The sequence below is a fragment of the Pseudorca crassidens genome, chromosome 3 (assembly GCF_039906515.1).
Source record: "Pseudorca crassidens isolate mPseCra1 chromosome 3, mPseCra1.hap1, whole genome shotgun sequence".
Lineage (NCBI taxonomy): Eukaryota > Metazoa > Chordata > Mammalia > Artiodactyla > Delphinidae > Pseudorca > Pseudorca crassidens.
Window position 1 is genome coordinate 56,925,941 of NC_090298.1, and position 14,263 is coordinate 56,940,203.

The 14,263-nt window shown below is 40.9% G+C and overlaps 1 protein-coding gene across 12 annotated transcripts in view; it reads right to left on the reverse strand.

The window, feature by feature from the left end:
- Positions 1-14,263, reverse strand: part of ZNF366 (zinc finger protein 366) — a 335,604-nt gene that overhangs the window by 53,416 nt on the left and 267,925 nt on the right. The window contains exons 1-2 of one of the 12 annotated variants that reach the window (XM_067730971.1): positions 12,622-12,940; positions 10,903-11,017 (exon numbers count right to left, since the gene is read on the reverse strand). The exons of 10 other annotated variants lie outside the window; for them this stretch is intronic. The gene's annotated coding sequence lies outside the window, so the exon portion shown is untranslated. Of the gene's footprint in view, positions 1-10,902; positions 11,018-12,621; positions 12,941-14,263 lie in introns of those variants that run through there. One more of the 12 variants, XM_067730970.1, reaches the window with a different exon arrangement.

Genomic DNA, 14,263 nt, shown 5'->3' on the forward strand with positions numbered 1-14,263 from the left:
ACTGCAGGCCTTTTCATCTGGACCTTTTGAGGGAAAATCTCAGCAATTGCTGCAGCTCTGAAAATGGGCCTCAGAGAGCCCCTCTCTCTACTGTGCACTGGCCAAACCATTGGGATGCGGGGTGGGGGGGGGGCATTCTGGATCAAAACTTACGGACAGGGACACACTGGAGAGCACACAGAGGAGTGCAACCTGCTGGTGAGGAGATGCAAAACCACACCTTACTGAGATGGCTGACGGAACCTGGAGTGTTAAGAAGGAGGCGTGTTGGAGGTCTGGGGATTTGATAGCTTCTACATGAATACTTCAAAGGGCCGATACTTGCAAGGACTGGATTTGTTCTGTGTGGTCCCAGTGAGTAGAAACAGTGTCAATGGATGGAGGTGACAGGGAAGCATATTCACCTCCATTCAGTATAACCATTAATTTACTGGAAACTTCTGGAAAGCTCGAACTGGGTTTTATTCATGTAGTGCCCACAGCACCAGCACAGAGCCTTGCCCACGTGGTACAGCCAACGATGAGTAGCTGCTACGATTATTACTGCCTGGTCTTGGGAAAAGCAGCCAGTTTGGAGAAGCTGATTATCTCTTCATCGGCCCATCAGCCTGAGACCTTTGTTAGAAACAATTACGTCAGGCAGTAGTGACACTCAGGGCAGCCCATTTTTAAAAGTCTAGCAACAGGTTCTTTTTTTCTACCTTAAACAACTCACTTTGCAAACACTGAAAAAAAAAAAGTTTCTGTCGGGCTCAAAGGTTGTTCATGGCATAAAGCTAAATAACTATCATGGGATGATCTGGAAGTGAAATTTTAAGCTACATAAACATTGAGCCTGCTGTGAAAGGTCATTCTGACTTCCTTTGACCCTCTCATAACTGTGATCCTCAGCATTTTGGTTTGTGGCAAGAAAGCATTGCTTCTCTCCTCCTATCTAGATGGTTTATTGGTCTTGTTTCCTCTCATGGTTTCTAAGGAGGAATAAAGCCTTGACATCTGCTCCAAGCCCAAACTCTTCCTGCCTGATCTATAAATGCATATTTTGATGACATAAAGTTGATAGATTTGTAACAGCTACTGGACCAGAATATATAGAAACATCATCGTCTCTCTAGCTCGAGCTCATTGAAGCAAATACTCCCAAACACAGTATCTTCATAAAAGCCGCTGTCCTAACTGCCTGCCTGTGACTAAGGAAACGTAGATGAGGAATTACATATCTAGAATTGCCCTTTCTTCCTATTCCACATTTTCACTTATTCATAAATTTATCCCCCAAATGTCTATCAAGTTCCAACTATGTGACAAAAAGTGGTGCAGCAAGTGGTGCCTAACACAACAAGAGCACATTTGCTCTTTCCTATGTGACAAGAATGTGTTAAGGCATCACGTGCATTCACTCACGTGACCGTCACAGCACCCTATGAGGTAGGCTCTACCCTTTTCCCCATTTTGCCAATAAGGAAACTAGTACGCAAATAGGTGAAGCAGATTGCCCAATGTCACACAGGTCAGAAGGGAATCTTTAGGGAGACAGCTGTTAGACGAAGGAAGAAATTAAACAATAATGATGACTACTTCCAGACACTTTCTATCAAATATAGGTATAGGTAGCAGTTTAAGAGTAGAAAATCTCACTGCCACCAGAAGACCTAGATTATTCAAAATACCGCCCTGTAATTTATTAGTGAATACCAGCTTTGCTCTACAGACAGTGGTTCCCAGGTTTTTCAGCATGATGCCCTTTGTAAATTTCATAAATAAACACATTTTGCAAATCCCCAGAAAGTTTGAAAAAATACAAAATAACCAAAAGCTATTTTTAATTCAGCAACATTTGAAATTAATTTATATTTTATTAATTACCACTATATAACAAGATTTGAAAGCAGAGGTACGTGTACTTTCAAAACATTATTTAGTCAGTGTGCAAACAGTAGGTACTTGACATCCAAATACAGACCCCTTGACTCCTTGCAATAACTCCACAGGCCCTGGAGATTCACAGAACTTATGACTTCTGCCTATCTTCTCTGAGTCTCAGTTTACTCATCTCTAAAGTGGGGATAATAAGAGCTTTAATGTGAGACCAACAAGAATTTGGAGGGCTCTTGTCTGAGAGAGTATAAAAATAGTTAAAAACAGCCTCTGACAAATACAGTTCCAATGTAGTTAGGGAGAACAGACACACGTGAAAGAATTAGTAGGCAGGGCAACCCACTAAGCTAAACTATGCCTTCTGGAATCTAGTTCTAGAATGTGATCTGATAATATTTAAGTGTATGCAAAGAGGGTTCACTATCACCTTACACACAGAAGGAAAATTCAATTCACTTAAAAGCTGTTAAATATTTTTTATTGTTTTTGCTGGAGGGCTGCTATCCATGGCTGAGACACTTGAAGTTACAGGGGCGCACAGATACATCCCTTGCTGGGCTGCACTGAGACTGAAGCTGGGAAACACGGGCATATGCACGTCATGGTGATGGAAGGCTTTTGGTCTGGTTTGGTTTGGTTTGAAGCTGCAACTCATATTTATTAAATGACTACCATGGGGAGGAAGTTATACAATGGCCCTAATATTAATATTTAATGATATTTTGATCCAAATGTGATTTAAGGAACATTTTTCATGCAAATGGAAACTTGCTGCTTAACTTAACTGGCACAACCCCCCGCATAATGTCACAATCTTGCAATTTTCCAGCCTGCCTTTATCACGTTTTCAGGATATAATTGACTCCAGGGGATAGAATTGTGGAAGTAGTTTCCCTGAATGATACTAGCTTGGGGGCAGCAGAAATTACTCCAGTCTCTCCCTTTGTGTTGTTGGATTGGGGAAAAAAAAAAAGCCTTTGAATCACCCCAGGACTCTCAGTTCATGGTGCTAATGAGTACACAGCTTGATGACTTAGATGCTCTTCCCCACTTCCCCAGGAAAGCTCCAGATCCCATGAGCAGGGAGACTTCAGATAAATAACTAAAAGGGCTAATATTTATTGAATATGACTATAAGGCAGGCACTGTGCTAAGCAGTTGCATGCATTATCACTCTTAATCCTCACAACAAACCCTAAGAGGATGGTGCTCTTTTATACCTGTCATGCAGATGAAGAAATTAAACTACTCATGAGCACACCGCTGGCAAGCAGGTGCGCGGGGACTTGATCTCAAGCAGCTGCCCCCAGAACATGGGTTGTAACCACTCCTCTATACTGCCTTGCCACTCCCCTCTCAAACTCGGCTTTCTGGGCTGCTTTCTCACCCTGGTTGACACCCATATTTTACACGTTGCCAAGGGAATGGGGACCCTACGATTTGAGAGTCAACTGAAGGAGGAGGAACAGAGCTTATGGTTGTGACTTTGTATGTGGCATTTAGTGACATGCGGGCAGGGAAAGGACAAGAGGAATGTAGATGGATGTGAAATGATCATCCTTAAAGAAATTATCAGAGCATGGAACATAAAATCAGAAGCATTTTCATTATATATATGTACTGTACTTAATTGAGCCAATCCCTTATTGGACAATTATGCTATACCTAATCTGTTTTTTCTTTTTTCTTGTCTTGCATTGTAGGTATGTCTTTTTACATCTTACAGGTATATTTGTAATATAATTTCCAAGAGGAGTCACTTTTACATTTTGATAGACACTCACAAATTGCTCTCTATAGTAAAGTTTTACTAATTCACTATTCTACCATCGATATATGACAGTACTCTCCAGATCCCCAGAAACAAATATGTTAATAAATGTTTTATCTTTTGTTTCATCAAGTAGGTAAAAAATGTTATCTCATAGTTTTAATTTGCATCCATTTTTATGAAGTAGGTTGAGTATTTTTTACATGTTTAAGAACCAAATATATTTCATTTTATGTGAAATGTGTTTCATGTCATTTGTCCATTTTCTGGTCATATTAAGTTCTTTGTGATACATGTTTAAAATGTTTCCCCCAGCTTTTTGTTTGCCTTTTTCACCTTGCTTATTGAGTTTGGGCCCTACAGAAGCTTTTTAATTTTAATGCATAATAAATGTTAAGGCTTCTAGATAAAACTAGAAAGACTTTTCCTACCCTGAGATTCAAAAAAACTAAATCTGACATTTTCCTATTATTTTTATGCTTTTATTTTTAACATTTTAAATCTTTGATCTATCTGGAATTTTAACTTAAGAAATAAGGAAGAGATATGTTTGTTTTTCCCAAATAGCTACCTAGGTATGCCAACACCATTAACTACATAATCCAACTTTCCTCTCTGATATGCAATGCTATTTTTGTCATATACTAAATTTCCATATGCTTTTGGGTTCACTGACTTGCCTTCTATTCATGTGTCAGCGAGCACACTCAAGCCTCTATCTCTGACTCCAAGTTTAGCCTTCTCTTCTGCATTACTTATATTTTCAAAACAACACACAATAAGTGAATGGAACCCTTTATGAATTTTTTGCAGTAACACTTAAGTCCTCTCTCCTTCTCCCCTACTGCCACTAGCTAACAAAATTCAAGCTTTTTTTTATTATATCTAAGAAAAATATAATTATGATAGTAAATCTGTTTGAAAGTATAGGGGACTAAGAATCAGGTACTACATTCTTGAGTCAAATAAACAGTTTGGGGCTAATCCACAGTTTCCTTCCATAAGAGCCAATGATTTTGGATAGTCTGTGTGTGTGTGCTTATACACACGTATGTAAGGCACATGTGCCATGTACAGGAGAGATAGCACTTTATTAAGTAAACCAACTCCCCCTCCCCCAAAATCCATAGTGGTTGAAAAGCAAATAAATTTAGCACTTTATGTCCTAATCCTTCTGGGATAGGATCTGCTCACAGCAGATTGTCCTTCCTCACTGCAGGTACCGAATATGTGATGCCGAAATCCCTCTCCTAGGAGGCTCAGAAAGAGCCCAAGGAGCCAGGGTAAAGTATGGAATGTCTGAGCACTTAAAGGTTGTAAAGACAAACCAAAATGATGTAATATTGAGCTGCACCTTCTTTTCCAAACACTAGGCTCTCCACTCCTTCTCCAACATCCTCTTTAAGACTCACGACTCAGGCTACAGCTAGGAGATAAGAACTCTCCATCCCTGGGGATCCAGAGACAGGGGTTGGTGCTGATGTGACTGGGATGCAGGAGAGCTCTGGATGATGTTGGAGGAGACGCAGACTTGCTTGTTGCATTGCATACTGAATATCTCCTGAGTGTTAAGAAAGACGGTGCTTGCCCAACTCTCTCTTTTTTTTTTTCTGGCTGCGCTGCATGAGCGCGCAGAGTCCTAACCACTGGACCGCCAGGGAATTCCCCACAACTCTTAAAAAATCCGGTGGGAGGCAGGATTCTGGATATACCTAGGAGTAACCTTGTAGAGCTTTTTGCATATTCTTCACCCTAAGATTTCAAGTTCTAGTAGTTCAGGAACCCCACCTTGGTGGATTAGGTACGGTGCTCCTTCGTACCTTAAAAGTCTTCAATGTATACATTTTTCAGGATAATGCTGAAAGATCCCCTTTCGTACATTTTTTTAACTGAAAAAGCTATCTGGGGTGGAGGGGAGGGGAGGGAGCTCCACTATGCTGTGGGGAAGAAAACTGCCTGAATTAGAAAAACAGTAAGAGACAAGCAGTGGCTTTTGTGGTGGGTGTTCCATAAAACAACGTTGAAAACACAGAGTTCTTTCTCTCCCTGCACTTCCCGTGAGGAAGGCCAGAGGGCCTCCATTAAGGGGGAGAAGCCACCGTCTCCATCCAGGCAAAGGCCTTGTGTCCAGGCTGAAGCAAACCAGAGGTTATTCCGGTCCTCTCCCTCACTCTCTTCCGGCCCTGCTTCCTTTCCCCCACCCCTCCAACAATAGCCCCTCTTGATTTCTGTTCTAAGTGAGAACGGTGAGTCCCCAGTGCAAAGGAAGCTCTAAGGATTCTTTCGAACTGGGAAGAGTGAGGGGTGTGTACTGGCATCTGCTCCTTGGCGGTGATGCTGGGGACCCGCCCCCCAACCTTCTCCCAGAGGCAGGTAGCAGGGTTTCTTGTCCCCATTCTCCAGCATTCAAAGGGAGAAGCTGGCAGCGTACCTCTTCTTCCCAGAAGGGCTCTGAGATACTCTCTCATACTGTTGCTTTTAAATATTTTTTCAAACCGCTGAAAAAGCTGGACACCTTTTTGGAATGATGTTCCCAAAATTGTCACTGCCCCTGCTGGGTCTTCCTTACCTTGAGCCAGTAGCCTGTGGGACAGTCAGAGCCTTAGGCCCCTCCCCAGATACATTAGAGCTGGGAAAGGCCTAGTAATCGGCCCCAGGTGATTCTGATGTTTGGTTCTCAAAAGACACTTGAAGAACAATACCCCAGACCTTTACTCTCTGAGATTATTAGGGTACCTTGGTACCGCGTTAACTTGCTAGGTGAGACCACAAAAATCATGCCTAATGCTGCTCAGAGGCTTGTCCAGTAACACCATTATCCAAGAGGGAGTTATGTTGTCCTGGACAAGTTCAAAGTTTACAAAAGGACTCTGTAGAACAGGGACCTACATTCTGAAATCAATCTGTGTATACAACAGATCCAAACCCTAAGGCAGTGTTGCTCAAACTTGAATGTGCTCCTGAATCATACGGAGATTATGTTAAAATGCTGATTCTGATTCAGGGGGTCTGGGGTGCAGCCTGAGATTCCGCTTTTCTAACAGACTCCCAGGTGATGCCATGCTGTTGGTTCTTGGACTACACTTGAGGAACACTGCCTTAAGGGATACTTAATTAAAAAATAATAATTATTAGCTGCTTCCTCCTTAATGAGAAACCTGAAAACAAGGAACATCAATTCAGTGACCTTGAGTAAATCACTTAACTTTTTCTAGCCTATCTGTTAAACAAGGTGGTTGCCTTTCCTCATCTCTGAAATGGGGAGAATAAAGCACCTATTTCTTAGAATGGGACGGTTAAGTGAAATAATGTATGTAAAGTTCTTGGCGGTCCCCAAACTTCGTCATGACTCCTCCAAATGTTGCGAGTGGTGGTGATCCTGTGGTTATCTCATTCTCCCATTAATACCAGTGGCCGTCACAGAATGAGGTCAAAGCGGGGCCGTAGCAGATGATAGGAAAATTGGAGAAGGGGTCAGAATTCCTTTGTGTGGCCCTGGTATTTGGCACTAAAGAGACAGGCTTTATCAATGTGAACAAAGAGAGGTTTTTCCGTTCCTACTATGGATAATGGAAACCTAAGACCCCAATGTTGTTATATTCATACTTATATTTACCACTTTAAATTTGCCAAATAAGTGCGAAACTGCCTCAGTCCAGGATTTGTTCATTTTGGCTGTCTCCAGTGCCTAATTATATAAAGGAAAAGGTATTGTGTGCCGCAAGGATATCACATTTCCCTCCCTGAATTCACTCCTTCGTGTTTGTGTAAACTCGGTGGCATCCCCTTAACTTGGATTTACAGCCCTGCCTATAAAAAACCTGAGAGCACTGAGCATTTCCTACAAGGCTAAATCCTGGCTCACAACTCTTTTAGTCAAGGAGAAACAAATGACCACTCTCTCTCTGTCTCTCTCTCTCGCCAAAAACAATGTGCTAACCCATCATCTGCCCAGAAAACGAATGGAAAATGAAATGCAACCAAAGTCTTTTCTGTGTATCTGATATATGTTTATCTCCCAGAAGCAAGTGGGTGGGTTCCTTGCCAAGATGACACATTAATATACATGTAACAGCCCCATGCATGTAATGGTGGAACAAGCCATAACTCCAGTCAATTCAGGTGGGAATAAACATGTCAAGCTGGCAGTTTGGCACTGTCCAGAACCCCAGAAACTTTGACTAATTTTCAACTTACTAACTGCTGTATTTAGCATTATATTAAGATAGCATATTTCACTCTACAGCCCACTTATTTATTGTCATCTAGTCCACAAATATTTATTGTGCATCTATCTTATGCCATGCACTATTCTAGGCCCTAGGCGTATAGCAGTGAACGAACAAAGGCCCTGTCCTCGTGGTGCTTACTGTCTAGTGAATTTACGTATTATACATAACTTCTGATGAAGACATGTTCTTATTCTTTTATCTATATGTCATTGTTTTATCTAAATGTATTTGACATTTGAATGGTTAAAAAGAACAGCCATCATTAGGCTAGCTGTTTCTGAGAGTGCACATCAAAATATTTGCTGCCTCTCTGCTTCTGTCAGGTGGAGACCTGTGTCCACTGCTGCTCTACTTATTAGCCATATAAACATGTGAGAAAAATATTCAAGAGATTTGGGTAGAAATGAAATTAGGGAAATCAGAAATTTTTCTCTAAGCTACAGATTTTTCTTATGATTAAAGCAGATTTAACAGGACTTGTGGGTGCCAGTTTTTCAAACACCATTATCAATCTTTTGCCTTTCCATGTCAGTATTAACTTAGGGACAAGGATCTAACTTCTAAAATAGGCTCAGCACAACACACACTGTAAAAAGGTAAAAACAAAACCAAAAAACTTATGAGATTGAATCTACAAATATTTTTTTAAAGTGAACAGAAAAAAATAGTATCTGTGTTTTCCTTGATTAAAGAACGAATGCATTTGTATCTTAATGTAAGATGCAAATAATATATAAATGCATAAATCGAAGAGTGCTATTCATACAGAATTACAATATTTATAATTCTAAGTAATTGCCCTTTTATGATACATATGTTGTTATAGAACATTCATCAATCTCATCTGACTGGTTGCATATTCCTTACTCCATAATGCTAACAGCTTCTAGAATAACAATTGATATGTCCAAACTAATTTCTGGAGAGAACATCAAATGCCGAATAGGAATTATGCTTAAAAGTATGGCTCTTAAAACATACGTTTTAGTTTAATGTCAATGCAATCCTGAAGAAGACAGAGCAAGACAGTGACCATCTGTTTTAGAGAATCACAGGATGTCAGCAGAAGAATCTCATAGATCGTCTAGTGCAGTGGGCAGGGGAGAAGAGTGTAAACAAGGCCCAGGTGAATTCTGATACGCACTCACACAGACCACTTTGAGAGTCACTGATTTGGTCCAACCTCATCATTTTACAGAGAAAACTGAGGTCCAAGCAAGTGAAGAAACCTATCAGGTCACACGTATAGGGGGCAGCAGAGGTTGGACAAAACAGAGCAGAAGTGTTCTCACTCCCAAACTGGTCTTTGTTCCCCTGCTCTAAGCCACCTTAGAAGACACATTTTTTGCACATTAGGGTAGAAAACCCCAGCTTCAATTTGCTCTCTGAGGGTTAAGTTGTCCAAACAAGTCTCTATTGTATCAGAGCCTCTTATTCTAACAAAAGAACCTCAAAGTTTTGTGTTATTGGTGGTAGATTTTGGTTGTTGCTCTGGTTGTGTGTTTTGCTTTTGGAAGATGGAGAGGGAAGTTTAACTAAGACCTAAGTTAAAGTATCATTATTACTTAACAGACTAACCAGGATGTAGGTTTTAAAGGTTAGAGTGAGAGAAAAATAGCAGTTGGATCTCACACACACACACACACACACACACACACACACACACACACAAAGTGGTGATACTGGTATTCTATTCATCAGTGATAAAGTAAGTGGCTTGCTGCTAAAATATTTGAGGAGAGGGATCTGTTAGCCTTCACTGTGGGGAGAACATGTCACTTCAAGTCCTCTTCTCTTTGGCTGAGTCACTGCCACCATGGTCTCCAAAAAGAAAGCCTCCAGCCCTCCACTGCTAGGGAAAAGGTCACCAAGAGCACAGAGCTCGAGAGCTTGGGGAAGTGGGTGAAAGGGAGAATGAAACATCTACAATATCATGTAGTCTCTTCAAACATTCATCTAAGTTCAAGACTTTTATCCCAAGACAAACTCTTCCTTACTCACCCCTCTATTGAACACAGCTGGCATTTTAATGAGGCTAAATCTGGCGTTTCTGCCATTAGTGAAGATGAACATCAAAATATTAAGCTCTGCTTTCCTTTGTTTTAAAAGAATTGAGCTTCACTCAATGTGTGCCCAACTCCAAAGCTATGAGGCATGATTTTTGTTCTGACAGACCCTTGGTACAGTATTGATCAAGGATAATGTCACAAATTATGGGGATATAGTCTACTCCCTACATTCCAAAGAGACAGTACCCTTAAGTATTAACATAAAAAAATTACAACTGACATTGGTTTGCTCCTATTATTTGCCATGCTTTGTGTTAATCGTGTTACATAAATAATCTTATTTAATCCTCACAACAACTCTATTATAACGTAGATGCAATTTTACATTAGGGGAAACTGAGGCTTAGAGAGGTTAATTACCTGGCCGAAGTAAGTGTCACACAGTAAGCAACAAAGCTGGAATTCAAACCCAGATTTGTATAACAACAAAGCCTGTGCTTTTGATGTTCTGCTTGCTCTCATTTGATTCACGTCCCAGCACACAGACCTATAGGACACATCCTAACATAATTTAACATTTATGTGACAAATTTATAATTTAGTTATATGTACAGTTTGGGCACAAATTAATTAACACAACCTCTGTGTGTCAAATTATGGCTCATTCCAAGCTGGAGTTCCCCTAATGTTATCACAGAAGAGCCTCTGATGACCCCAAAGAAGAATCACACACTGGAAGTTTCCACAAATGCCAAGTCACTCCTTGGAGTTGAGTGAAGACAAATTGGTAGCAAGTAGCCTAAACGAGTCAATGGCTCTCTTCTTTAGGGAGCTGATTTTTCCCCCCAGTATCCAACAAATATTCTCATGGCAATGACTTAACGACTCAAATGGAAATACTGAATACATACTTTTTTCTTTTAAAGAAAATAATCTATCCTGAGCTCCTTAATCTTGGGCCATAGTGGAGACACACGCTCGAGGCTGTTTTCTGCGCCATTGGCATACCCACCTTTTGCCTTACTTGTCTTTGGTCAGTGTGACTCTGCTGTCCTTTTTCTCATACTGTGTTGCATCTGATGCTTTTATTCAATAACCCGAACGAGAGAGTGTTCTCTGATGTTGTTCTAATTGGATGTAAAATCAAATACATTATCAAGGAAAAATGAAACTGAAAGAAGCAAGAAAACTCGCAGCCCTAAGTTTTCTACTGCGGTCACATTTGCTGATAAAAGATGCAAAATAAAAGAAGTGCCCAAGCTGATCAGTCCCGGCTCCCTTTTGACCTGAAGATCTATGCGATGGGGTGGCTGGGTAAGTGGTAGGGGAGCTGGAGAACACTTTCAACTGTTATTAGCATGATTTTGCCTCCTCAGCAGGCAAACGCTAATCACATCTCTTTTCCATTGCTCGTTTTATAGTGCTCCTAAGGAAAGCCTCTTGAAAAAAAGGAGAAGAAAAAAGAGGTCTGACTAATGGAACAAAACCCACATAACAGTCCAGTTCTATCATATTTTCTTATTCTTATTAAGATGATGGCTCGGTTTCGAATAAAGATTAATTACTTGATTGTGGTTAATGCATAGTCTGGCCAAGTTAATTTATAAATGAGAGAACAGCTATTTTTATCACACTCTTCACATCCCAGATGACTTCAATCAGTAAATTTCATAGAAATGAATATATGAAAAAACCTCTGCCTGTCCTTTGTCTTTCACCCATTCAACACCTCTCTGAGTTGAATGATTAATATTAGTAAATATACACGGTCTTTCAGAGTGACCTTGCTGGCCTGTTTCTGACGATGTGATCTTGGCTTCCTTGTGGCTTGCCATGATGAGTTCTTCAAAACATTATACTTTCCGCCGAATTTAATTGAAGTAAGTTAGACTTTTAAAAACTAGTTGTGTGTGTAATCTTGACTAGTTTGCTGTATTCTATTTGGTGCTTCGAAAGCCAGGCGCGGGGTAAGTATTTTTCAACATTTAGCTTGGTTTTTCACTCCTGATCACAAGAGATCAATCTCAACCTTCCTGTTAGTGGCATGTTGTTTTCCAAAACTAAAGCTACATGCCCCAAAATCTTTGACTTCTTTTGTGTGGCAGATGACATCTTCCACTGACAGTGGATAATAAATTTACATTCAACCCACATGTGGAACCTGAACACATAAGCCCCCCCGCCATGAAGTACAATTCGAAGTGACATTCCCTTCTTTTTTTCCTCCTACCTCAGTGATGCAGAATAACAATCATAAATTAACAGTTCTCTTTGCGGGGGATGCTGAATGAAAAGAAAGGAACAAGAGAAGGCACCTCAATCTAGACAATGGGTAACAAAATCCCCACAGCAAACCTCAGTTCTTAGCAGACACCCTGATAAGGTTCTCAGGACACAGCGCTGAGGAAGAGTGAATTCCCCAGTGAGACACATCACATACTCCAGTGGCTCCTGGTTAACCCGGCCATCTTATCTGTGCCAAAATTCAGATTTAACACAATGTCCTCCTTAGCCCAATGCAATTCTATGCCCAGTTCTGCCAGCCTCAGCTCTGCAAAACATCAGTATTCTCTTAAAAAAATATATAAGCTTAAATGCTGGGCCATCCTTCAGTTGTACGCTTTGATTAAGGATTACACCCAGTAAAGCATTTTCTGTTGAAGATGCCCACAGCAATATTCATCCCAGGGACAGTGAAATGGAGGTAGAAAGGATTGCATGGGTAACTTACCAGCTCCTGAGTCTCAATGGCTGCAGCAGCCCCCGTGCTTTACCTGATCCCTTGCCTCTCTGTCTCTCTCCCTCTCTCTCTCCCTCCTTGTCTTGTGTACAGATTGCAGGGAACTTAAAGAACTCGCAGGGACAGTGTTCAAATGACTTAAGAAAGAGAACAGGAACAATACTTCGTTCTCTTTTTCTCAGATGAGTACCTTCGGGAAGAAGGAAGGAAGGGAGGGGAGAGGGAGGAAGTCAACAACCCTTTGCTTTCCTGAAAAAAAATAAGGAAACAGAAGATAGACATCTCATTTTCTCTTAAACAAAATGTTGGAAGGGGCAAAAAAAAAAAAAAAAAACTTTGAAAAAAGGAATTCCTCAAATATGCTCTCTGCCCTGGGAGCTTTAAAGAGATGAAAAGCCTTACTGGCTTGGCCTGTCCAAACAAATGGTGTTCCAGAAAGTCAGGCTCTCCTGAGCTTGCAGCCTCTGGTATCTAGTTTGCAGAACTGACACAGCCAAAGGGGAACAAATCATGTCTTGTCCACTCTGAGCAAGGGAAAGTTTGGTCTGTCATGCTAACTGAGGCAAAGCGGCAGCCTGTGAGGCCAGGCAGCGTGCAGGTCAGCCAGAATGCATGGTTCTTCCTAGGCTCTTTGAAACACCAGTGTTGCTGCAGTTCTTCAGCCTGACTCTAGAGCCTTATAGTTCTTCCCAGATCAAATAACAGATTTATGCACTGGTCCCTGCCACGGACCAAGACAATAGACTACAGCAAGCTTCCATCTCTGCTGGTGGATGAAAAAGAAAGAAAGAAAAAAAAACAACTTGCCACACTGCTGTTGGACATAGTTATCTCAGAACTGTTGTTTACATAGTCCTATCCTTTACATTCTTAATGTTTCTTGGATTTGGTCTCCTCTGGAAAAACTGGAAGGTGATTTCTAATTTGTTTTCTAATATTGCACAGGTCTTAGATAAGTCAGCCACAGTTTGTGGGGGTTTTCAGCAATATGTAGATTTTTTAACATTTATTTTTTTATTTTATTTATTTTTTAACATCTTTATTGGAGTATAATTGCTTTACAGTTAGTTTCTGCTTTATAACAAAGTGAATCAGCTATACATATACATACATCTCCATATCTCCTCCCTCTTGCGTCTCCCTCCCTCCCACCCTCCCTATCCCACCCCTCTAGGTGGACACAAAGCACTGAGCTGATCTCCCTGTGCTATGAGCCACAGTGTTTGAAAACGGATAGGGAGGTTGAATACAAAGAGCTAGAAAATGGAGGGAATATCCTTTACCAAGTTAGGGGCCCTAGGAGTTCAGTGGGCAGGCATGAGCTCTGTTTAGGGTTTGTTTCGCTTAGGAATAAGCATGGTTTAAAATTCTCTGATTTGTGTTGTTGTGTCTTATGCCCTTCATTCATCTGGTTAAGACCATTTTTCACCACGAACAGGAACCAGCAGTTATGCAGATCTTTGTGGCAGCAAAAGAAGAAACAACTTTAAGTACTTCCTTATTTCAACCAATTATGAAAAAATGGGGTGGAGAGTCACACCTGAGCACGAGGTGCAAGTCAAGGGAGTTCGGGAAAAGAATGATTCTGATTCAGTCTCTCTGTAAGACTGTTATGGGATTCAATGGACTATGA